Source organism: Cherax quadricarinatus, chromosome 28, assembly GCF_038502225.1.
Source record: "Cherax quadricarinatus isolate ZL_2023a chromosome 28, ASM3850222v1, whole genome shotgun sequence".
Classification (NCBI taxonomy): Eukaryota; Metazoa; Arthropoda; class Malacostraca; order Decapoda; family Parastacidae; genus Cherax; species Cherax quadricarinatus.
Genome location: NC_091319.1, coordinates 33,879,132 through 33,890,872, shown reverse-complemented (window position 1 = coordinate 33,890,872; position 11,741 = coordinate 33,879,132).

Below are 11,741 nucleotides of genomic sequence, written 5' to 3'. Positions count from 1 at the left end.
CTAGTACACCTAGTTTTTGCCTCCCTACACCTTTGGGTGAACCAAGGACTCGTTCTGTTCTTCCCATTATTTCTGTTTCCCTTGGGAACAAACCTCTCCTCTGCCTCCTTGCATTTTGTTGCTACATAGTCCATCATTTCTTGTACTGGTTTTCCTGTCAGTTCCCTCTCCCACTGAATGTCTTGAAGGAAGTTCCTCATGCCTGAGTAGTTCCCCCTTTTGTAGTTTGGTTTTTCCCAGCCTATTCCTGCTACTCTCTCCACTTGGAGCTCAACTATGCAGTCGAAGCACAGAACCACATGATCATAGAAAACGGAAAGCCTGCGTCTGGGCAGGAGACTCTCCATCTTGGTTTTGAATTTTGTATAAACGTTGGTATAATGGGAAGAATTTTTCGTGCTCTAGAGGTTAAAATTGTGCTGACACCACTCAAATAGGAGGCGAAATTGGTGTGTGTATGAGTGTGTGTGCGTGTGTGTATGAGTTTGTGTATGTGTGTGTGTGTGTTTATGTGTGTGTGTGTGTGTGTATGAATTTGTATATATGTGTGTGTGTGTGTGTGTGTGTGTGTGTGTGTGTGTGTGTGTGTGTGTGTGTGTGTGTGTGTGTGTGTGTGTGTGTGTGTGTGTGTGTGTGTTTATGGGTGTGTGTGTGTGTGTATGAATTTGTATATGTGTGTGTGTGTGTATGAATTTGTATATGTGTGTGTGTGTGTATGAATTTGTATATATATGTGTGTGTGTGTGTGTGTGTGTGTTTATGGGTGTGTGTGTGTGTGTGTGTGTATGAATTTGTATATGTGTGTGTGTGTGTATGAATTTGTATATATGTGTGTGTGTGTGTGTGTGTGTGTGTCTCAGCAATCAACATTTGCACCAACAACTCACTACAGTTAAGAACATAAGAACATAAGAACGAAGGAACACTGCAGAAGGCCTACTGGCCCATGCGAGGCAGGTCCAAGTCTCCTACCGGCTTAAGCCAATGCACCCAACCTAGTCAGGTCAGGTCACATTGACTTAAGGGAGGAACACGGCAACCGACCTGGTAGCACAAGCTATCAGGTCTAACTCACACCCACCCACATCTACTCATGTATTTATCCAACCTATTTTTAAAGCTACACAACGTTCTGGCCTCTATAACGGTACTTGGGAGTTTGTTCCACTCATCCACAACTCTACTACCAAACCAGTACTTTCCTATATCCTTCCTGAATCTGAATTTTTCCAACTTAAAACCATTGCTGCGAGTCCTGTCTAGGCTAGATATTTTCAGCACACTATTTACATCCCCTTTATTTATTCCTGTCTTCCATTTATACACCTCAATCATATCCCCCCTAATTCTACGTCTTTCTAGAGAGTGCAGTTTCAGGGCCCTTAGTCTATCCTCATAGGGAAGGTTTCTGATACATGGGATCATCTTTGTCATCCTCCTTTGTACATTTTCCAGAGAATTTATATCCATTCTGTAATACGGTGACCAAAACTGTGCAGCATAATCTAAATGAGGCCTAACCAAGGATGTATAGAGTTAAGAACATAAGAACATAAGAACGAAGGAACACTGCAGAAGGCCTACTGGCCCATGCGAGGCAGGTCCAAGTCTCCTACCGGCTTAAGCCAATGCACCCAACCTAGTCAGGTCAGGTCACATTGACTTAAGGGAGGAACACGGCAACCGACCTGGTAGCACAAGCTATCAGGTCTAACTCACACCCACCCACATCCACTCATGTATTTATCCAACCTATTTTTAAAGCTACACAACGTTCTGGCCTCTATAACGGTACTTGGGAGTTTGTTCCACTCATCCACAACTCTATTACCAAACCAGTACTTTCCTATATCCTTCCTGAATCTGAATTTTTCCAACTTAAAACCATTGCTGCGAGTCCTGTCTAGGCTAGATATTTTCAGCACACTATTTACATCCCCTTTATTTATTCCTGTCTTCCATTTATACACCTCAATCATATCCCCCCTAATTCTACGTCTTTCTAGAGAGTGCAGATTCAGGGCCCTTAGTCTATCCTCATAGGGAAGGTTTCTGATACATGGGATCAACTTTGTCATCCTCCTTTGTACATTTTCCAGAGAATTTATATCCATTCTGTAATAAGGTGACCAAAACTGTGCAGCATAATCTAAATGAGGCCTAACCAAGGATGTATAGAGTTGAAGAACAACCTGAGGACTCCTATTATTTATGCTTCTTGATATGAAGCCAAGGATTCTATTAGCTTTATTGCGAACACTTATGCACTGTTGTCTTGGTTTCAGATTACTGCTAACCAGAACTCCTAAATCTTTTTCGCAATCCGTAATATTAAGATCTACATTATTTAGTTTAATATTACGGATTGCGAAAAAGATTTAGGAGTTCTGGTTAGCAGTAATCTGAAACCAAGACAACAGTGCATAAGTGTTCGCAATAAAGCTAATAGAATCCTTGGCTTCATATCAAGAAGCATAAATAATAGGAGTCCTCAGGTTGTTCTTCAACTCTATACATCCTTGGTTACCTTTGTAACTTGTGAGTTCATTACCTTTGTACCTAGTTCAGCCATCAAAACTTTGGAGCCCGGTCCCTGGACCCATTGTGTACCTCTGTAATCTGTAAATACCTTTGTAACTTGTCATGATTGTGACTAGACCTACCTGGAGTTCATTACCTTTGTAAATTGTGAGTTCATTACCTTTGTAAATTGTGAATTCATTACCTCTGTAACTTGCTCAGCCATCAAAACTTTGGAGTCCAGTCCCTGGACCAATTATGTACCTCTGTAATCTTTTGACTACCGCCCACTGGATGGGTATGGGGTGCATAATAAACATATTAAACTAACTAAACTAACACTGGCTGCTCTCAGCAGCTGATCTCCCCCCCTCCCCCTCACTAGAAATTTCTCAAAAGCGGCAAATCAGCATCATATTTTGTTACACAATTATTATATTATTTATATGTTCTACATTTAGGAAATTAGGTAAAAAAAAATCCGCGGTCACTTTTGAATGTGCTTATATATTTTTTTTTAAGTTTGTAAATTCCCATGTGTATTTCTTGCATAAACACCATGTTGGTAAAAAAAACTGTAATGTTCAAACATATCTGGAAGTTTCTTACAACAAAATTATCAGTTTTGAGGACCTAGAATTACATAAGTCTGTTATTGCCAGTTATCGAATGTGCTTACCTCCACACATCTGTTTTATGCACCTTATATAACTAATACCTATAAAAATGTGGGGGCCAGGAGCTGTAACATAATTTAAACTATGAAACCCAAGAGGTCTAGTTACATAACACATGAGTGTTTAGCAACTGAATATCACATAAGTGGAAATAAGTTACTTTGTCTGTAAGAACTGGGTTATCCTGTGAGTTAGTTACGAGAGTATCAGAAGCTAAATACCTTTAGGTGGTAGGCTACCTGCTTTCAGGGTACCGGGAGCTATAGGTCAATCTGGAGATTAACTATAGGAAAAGAGCTGCAACACACCCTTATGAGTAAGGCATATATGGTATCAAAGACAATGCAGTCAGATCACAACATAATAGAGGTACACACATGTATGCACAGGGCTCCTGACCAGCAAAATGTGAGCAGTCATGAAGGTCTCTTCACGAAATTCATTTTCAATAACAAAAACATACAATGGGATCAAGTAAACCATGTCCTAAATGAAACAAGCTGGGAAGATATCATATACAACACGAATCCGAACATTTTCCTTGAAAAAAATGAATTCTGTCGTTCTTGAGATCAGCTCAAGACACATTCCATTAAGAAAAAGAAAGAGAAGATTTAAACTAGAAAGAGAGAGAGATTCCCTATACAGATGAAGGTGAAGAGTCACAGAGCTGCTGAGTGGGACCAATATATCTGAAATACAAAGGGAGGCACTAGTCAATGAAACTGCAAATATCGAACTTAAGCTGAAGGAAACTTACAGGAGACAAGAATCACAGGAAAAAATAAAAGCCACAAAGGAAATTGAAAAAAAAAATACTTCTTCTCTTATGCCAAATCTAAGGAAAAAACAACAACCAGTATTGGGCTGCTGCTTAGGCGGGATGGGACAAACACAGATGGCAGCCAAGAAATGAGTGAGATACTAAAGTCCCAATATGACTCAGTGTTCAGCGAGCCACTGCCCACTCTAAAGGCCGACAATTCAAATGAATTTTTTATGAACGAAACCCAAAATTTGGTCATCCTACAAATTTCGGATATTATTCTAACTCCACAAGACTTTGAAGAGGCAATTAATGACATGCCTATGCACTCTGCCCCAGGCCCAGACTCGTGGAACTCCGTGTTCATCAAGAATTGCAAGAAGCCCCCATCGTGTGACTTCAGCATTTTATGGAGAGGGAGCATGGACACAGAGGCCATCCCACCACACTAAAAGCAACAGACATAGCCCCACTCCACAAATTTGGCAGTAAAGCAATTGCAAAGAACTACAGACTGATAGCACTAACATTTCATATCATGAAAATCTTTGAGAGGGTTCTAAGAAGCAAGATAGCCAACCACATAGATACCCATCAATTACACAACCCAGGGCAACACGGGTTTAGAGCAGGTCGCTCCTACCTGTCACAGATACTGGACCACTATGACAAGTTCCTGGATGCTGTGTAGAGGATAAACAAAATACAGATGTAGTATATACAGACTTTGCAAAAGCTTTCGACAAGTGTGACCATGGTGTAATAGCACACACAAAATGTGTGATAAAGGAATAACGGGAAAAGTTGGTAGATGGATCTACAACTTCCTGACAAACAGAACACAAAGAGTAATAGTAAACAGAGTAAAGTCCCAGGCAGCCACGGTAAAAAGCTTTGTTCTACAAGGCACAGTACTCACTCCCATTCTATTCCTCATCCTCATTTCTGACATAGACAAAGATGTAAGCCATAGCTCCATGTCTTCCTTTGCAGATGACACCCGGATTTCCATGGCAGTGACCTCCATTGAAGACACTGCGAGACTCCAAGCAGACATCAACTAGATCTTCGAATGGGTCACTCAAAACAATATGAAGTTCAACGAGGAGAAATTTCAACTACTCAGATATGGAAAACTTTAAGAAATTAAAAATGTCTCAGGGTATACGACAAATTCTAACCATACAATAGAGTGGAAAAGTAATGTGAAGGACCTGCAAGTAATAATGTCAGAGGATCTCGCATTCAAAGACCACAACAGTGTATCTACCTCATCCGCTAGGAAAATGATAGGATGGATAATGAGAACCTTCAAAACTAGGGATGCCAGGCCCATGATGATTCTCTTCAAATCGCTTGTTCTCTCTAGGCTGGAATACTGCTGTACATTAACTGCCTCCTTCAAGGCTGGCGACATTGCAGACCTGGAGAGTGTACAAAGAACTTTCAGAGCACACATAAGTATGATAAGGCACCTAATCTACTGGGAACAGTTGATCTGCATTCCCTCGAACGCAGGCAAGAGAGATGCTTGATGATATACACTTGGAAGGTCCTCGAGAGGTTGGTACCAAACCTGCACACGAAAATCACTCCCTATGAAAGTAAAAAACTAGGCAGGAGATGCAACATTCCCCCGATGAAAAGAAGGGGTGCCAAGAGTACATTGAGAGGCAACACAGTAAGTGTCTGGGACCCAAGACTGTTCAGTTGCTTCCCAGCATACAAAAGGGGGATTACCAATAGGCCCCTGACTGTCTTCAAGAAGGCACAGGACAGGCACCTAAAGCCAGTAACTGACTATCCGGGCTGTGGTTCATACGTCAGCTTACATGCGTCCAGCCGTAACAGCCTGGTTGATCAGACCCTGATCAACCATGAGGCCTGGTCTCAGACCGAGCCGCGGGAGCGTTGACCCCCGAAACCCTCTCCAAGCAAACTCCAGGTGGAATGGAGTATAAATATGGAAGTGTGTCTGCAAACCTCTCAGTTCCTCATTTCAGAAACTCATCATAAAAATCTTGATCCGAGGAAATGGGGCTCCTAGGTTTCACAAAAAGACTTAGATTCCTTGTGACAGTCCAAAATTTTGAGAAAAATATCTTCCAGTCTACTTCCGAGAGGGGGGGAGGCTGAAGGGGAGGTGAGAGGGGGACATTGGGCTATGAGGGTAGGGGAGATGGAAGGGAAGCCGCTCAGAAGGAAGCCGCTCAGTAGAAATCTCCACTACTGGCATTAGACCCCATATATTTGCAAATACAAATGTTCTGTTGTTTGTATGTTGGGAGCTTTATTTGTTGGCATTAACATCCATTGTTCTGGAGTGGGGACTACTGACTGTACTTCCACCCCAGCATAGCTACTAGGTGGTGTTGCATTTCTGTCATTTCCTGCCAGCTTTATTTTCTTCCTGGCAATAAAAAACATTTCTCTATTGGGTGGTTGTAACTGCCATGGGTTGTTTCAGAAAGGTTTGTGGGATTTGTACCTTCTGGTCCCTTTCAAATGATGTGTCTGGCAGTTTGTGTTGTATCATTGTTTTTCATGAACTGATGATTAACACAGTTCATGGTGAAAAAGTTTACATGAAGAAGACTGACACATTCCTTCGGTCACGAGGTTGTGACATTTTACTGGATGGCCAAAACTGTACGACCCATTTGTTTTTCCAGATATTCTGTGCCTACAGATACCCAAGACAGAATCTGCACAGATTTGTTTTCTGTTTTCCAGGGTTTTTGTGGTGTGGGTTTTCTCCTGGTCCAGTTTTTTCTGACTTCTTTACATGTCCACTAACACAGTTCCACGTTTATAGCACAAAGATGCCCTACAATAATCCACAAAAACCTGCTAAGCCATGCGACACACTGTACCTCCACCTATATCTTGATTCATGTATGGGCCAAGTATTGTTGCAACCCATCAACCCAACAATACCAGCTCGTGTACGATCCTAATATCCTTACAACCCAACAACTCGTATACAGTCCTAGCATCTTTACAACACGTCAACCTAACAACTCATGTATAGTCTTAGTATCGTTGCAACCCATCAAAAACTCGTATACAGTAACAATATAACCCCAAGTTCTAAAGGGGTGGACTGGTAAGCCGTGGAAGGCCTCGGTCACATGGTCAAAAGTTCCAGCGGCAGGTCATCATATGACTAAGACCCACGTCAGGAAGCACTCGTCCTCTTTCCTGACAAACCTATCCTGATGTCATATAAAGTCTGTTTAAGATAAGATTTTTCTTCGGATTTTTAACCCCGGAGGGTCAGCCACCCAGGATAACCCAAGAAAGTCAGTGAGCCATCGAGGACTGTCTGACTTATTTCCATTGTGGTCCTCCATCTTGCCCCCCAGGATGCGACCCACACCAATTGACTAACACCCAGGTACCTATTTGCTTCTAGGTGAACAGGACAACAGGTGTAAGGAAACGTGTCGAAATGTTTCCAACCACCGGCAATCGAACCCGAGCCCTCCATGTGTGAAGCGAGAGCTTTAGCCACCAAGCCACCGGTTACTTTTTAGTATTGCCGACCTTGATTTGTCGAAATTCTCAACAAATGATCGCTTGTCATGTACTGATGATTATGACTGCTTCAAGAAAGCGGGTATTCATTTTATTCATGTCAATGCTAGGTCACTTTTACCCAAAATGTCAGAGATTAGGATTCTAGCAAACAAGACGGCAGTTATATCCGTATCTGAGTCCTGGTTAGATGACACAGGGACTGACGACGAAGTTAAGATAGAAGGTTGCAACATAAAACACTTAGATAGAAATAGACAGGGTGGTGGAGTATTTGCTTATGTAAGAAATAACTTGGCCTACAACCCAAAACCCAATTTGTATGACAATACACTGGAGATTCTATGGTTTAAGGTTTTGCTTCGCAAGACCAAAACCATCCTAGTAGGAACTAGTTACCGCTCTTCCCTTCACCCATGATCAACTTAGATAACTTCTCGATAGAACTGAACAAAATTGTGAGACAACAATACCGGGAGACTTCAGTATCCGTTATCAAAATAACGGACTATGTTAGAGGTATAAGCAACTTCTAGGATTAAACAGTTAATTAATTAATGCACCAACCTGGATCATACAGGCATCATTACCACAGGTCTTAGTGATTATTTCAGTACTTACTGTACCAGGAAAATCATTAGAGAATGGATAGGCCTACCAATGACAATAAAATGAGGTCATCTAGAAACAACAGTAAAGAAACACTGGTTCAAATCCTGTCCGTGGTATGGTTTGTTTGCAATCGTGTCATTACGATTTCGTGAGTCATGTTGACGGCAGTGATGGGACTTGAGCTAGAGTTCGTCACGGCCACGCTAGCTGGAGATTCGTCTGTAAAAACTTGCATTTGTGGTCACAGTGGTGCCTATGCTAACCTTCCTATGGTGTAGAAATATACCTAGTTGGATGAATCTTATTGTGGCTAGCTGGTCCAGTGGCTAACGCGACGGTCTGGAGTTTTGAGACTCTCTGACCGCGGGTTCAAATCCCGCCCGTGGTATGGTTTGTTTAGCAACAGTTAGGCTAGGCTTGTGCAATATTTGCAACAGTTATAGTAGCTAGGACAGATTTAGCCTAGTTATTATTTACAGGGAGTTCTAAAGCCAGGTTTAGGCTATAGCACACTAGTTAGGTTAGGATTACCTTATCCAACCATCCAGGCTAGACTGAGTAAGCTGGGCACAATTAGGCCAAGCTGTTTACACACATTATTTATTTACTATTTCACAAGTTGAATTGTTGAATTTATTTGTGCTAACCAAGTGATTTTTAATTTGTATACTGCATTTTAATTGTGTGATTTTCATTGTCTTTGACTCATTTTAATGTATGATTTGTGATTTGTACCAGAGACTAGCATAAGTCCTGTAATTATTTGTTGACGTTGTACAGGAAATTGCTAGGTTAAGCTTTCACATTGATACGCATTTCGATTGGGATTTAAGAGCTAACACTGTACATTTTGAGTTAGGGTAGAGTCAATATAATAAAGGAAATTGTTAAGCTTGTTGAGGAGCCTTGAGACTCGTTCATTCTTGCCTAACACCGTGTTGTGCTGTGGGGTGAGCTGAGTAAAGTACAATTAGTGTCGCACTCCTAATTAAATCTTGACAATGGCAGATGAGAATCCAACAGAGTCTGGTTCAGTGTCAGCAAAATTAAAACGATCAGTGGCTGCATACAAAGAGCATCTGAACAGAAACAGAACTCGCAAGAGGTGCAACGCTACTAGCCAACACAGTAAAGTAGACTGCGATAATTTGCAAGACTGCTTGAAGTGTTTGGGGGAAAAATGGGAAACCTACGAACGAGCATTCTCAGCATATGAGCTACAGGCTATTGAGGATGATGAACCCCAGGATAGTCTTCGGCAGGCTCAGGACGAATTCACTAAGGATGATATAGACTGTCACCAGGAGATGAATGAATACAAAGATCAGTTAAGCACATTAAAGGCTAGTAAGCCAAGTGGGGAGACGAATACCGGGGGTACCCCGAGCAGCCACACGCCTGCTAATATGTTGCCCAGATTGCCCCAGTTGAATTTACCAACGTTTGACGGAACCCTGACAGGGTACATTGCTTTCTGGGATCAGTTTAAAGCCCAGATAGATGACAGAAACGATTTGGCAGATGCCGTCAAATTGCAGTATTTGCGATCACAGCTCGAAGGTAAAGCCCTAGACTTGGTCTGGCACTACCAGATTACTGACACTAATTACCAATATGCCAAAGACCAGTTAAAGGACATGTTTGGCAACACTGAAGAGATGAAGATGGCCATACTTTATCGGTTGTTGGATCTAGAGGCTTGCCGACATGACCGTCAAAGCCTAGAGAAGTTCCACATTGAAATTATGAGCTTGAAAAATAGTTTCAAAGATTTACACGATGAGGATGATTCAGAATGGGTCATTAGTCAGGTGATTCAGAGGAAACTGGCTAGCACTACAGTACATGAGTTGCATTTGAAATATCGGACAAACCACTTCACGATACAACAAATTGTTAAAGGGTTGGGGGATCTCGTATCCCACCCGAGTGTAGGTCAGGGGTAGAAATTGCCCACCAAGGTGAAGTCGATCGACTTCCCCAGACACTCGAGAGATAAAGCTAAACCACCACCTAGGGTCAGCACTTATTATGCCCAGGACGAGTCCTCCACCAACAGGGCAAAGGGAGAAGTCACTAAGACGGCCAGTACGAGACAGTGCGTGTTTTGTGAAGGAGAACACGCTAGTGCACTCGCATATAATCTAGTGATACCAGTGAATAGCAGAATACAGTGTTGTAGTAGCAACTAACCAGTATTATAATGGTACTTAGTGGAGTGGAGTGACTTTCATTAGTTTCTTTTTTCTTGAAATACCAGACGTATACTGTGAATTTCATATAACCTGTAGTTACCAGCGGTCGCAATATACACAACGAGAAGCAATTATTACTTCAGAAAAAGCGTCCTTCCTCCAAAATTTCCACCAGTCAACTATAGTGATAATATAGCATTTATTGTGGTGGAGACGAAAAAAAACTAGAAAAGCTAGATACCGCGATTGATAAACAAGGGTTGAGGCTCGACCGTTCGTCATTGTAGGAGCTGCCAGAAATCACCGGTTCTTCAACACGCAAGTTATACTTTTGTATCAATCAAATCACATATTACTCGGGTAGATAATTTCAAGTAGATCCTTCATGTGTTAGCCCAAATCACCGACTAGTATGTTTTAAATAAGTGACCCACTGATTATTATTATTATAATCAAGGGGAAGCGCTAAACCCGTAGGATTATACAGCGCCTGGGGGGGGGATGTGGAAGGCATTCAGGCTTAATTCGGGGAACTGGAGCACAGATCCAATTCCCTAAATCAAGAGCCCCTCACCAACATCAAGGAACCTTCCCTGAGGGGCCAGTGACCCACTGATCAGATCAGATCGACTGGTCCGAACCCTCGACTGGTCCGAACCCTTGATGGTCCGAACCCTTGACTGGTTTCAAACAAATTCGTTGGACAATAAAGCAGACTGTAAATGGATGGGGTTGTAGGCGCCCTTATCATACACAAACAATAAATATAAATCAGGAACGTACACGGTAAGCTGTCCAATATACAAGTACAGTTAGAAATAGAAATACAGATAGCTAGAGCTTCATTTAAGGAGGTTATTAATAGAGTATTCAAGAGGTTGCTAGTAGAATTACAGTAAATTATCCATTCAAATCATTATGAAGCTCTGTGTAGTCGGCAGTCAATCAAACAAACGGGCTTCCACATGGATAAATTGTCATTTTTGTGGAAATTGGTGTCACGCCCCTTGTTTACCTGGAGTTTACCTGGAGAGAGTTTCGGGGGTCAACGCCCCCGCGGCCCGGTCTGTGACCAGGCCTCCTGGGGGATCAGCGCCTGATCAACCAGGCTGTTGCTGCTGGCTGCACGCAAACCAACGTACGAGTCACAGCCCGGCTGATCAGGAACTGACTTTAGGTGCTTGTCCAGTGCCAGCTTGAAGACTGCCAGGGGTCTGTTGGTAATCCCCCTTATGTGTGCTGGGAGGCAGTTGAACAGTCTCGGGCCCCTGACACTTATTGTATGGTCTCTTAACGTGCTAGTGACACCGCTGCTTTTCATTGGGGGGATGGTGCATCGTCTGCCAAGTCTTTTGCTTTCGTAGTGAGTGATTTTCGTGTGCAAATTCGGTACTAGTCCCTCTAGGATTTTCCAGGTGTATATAATCATGTATC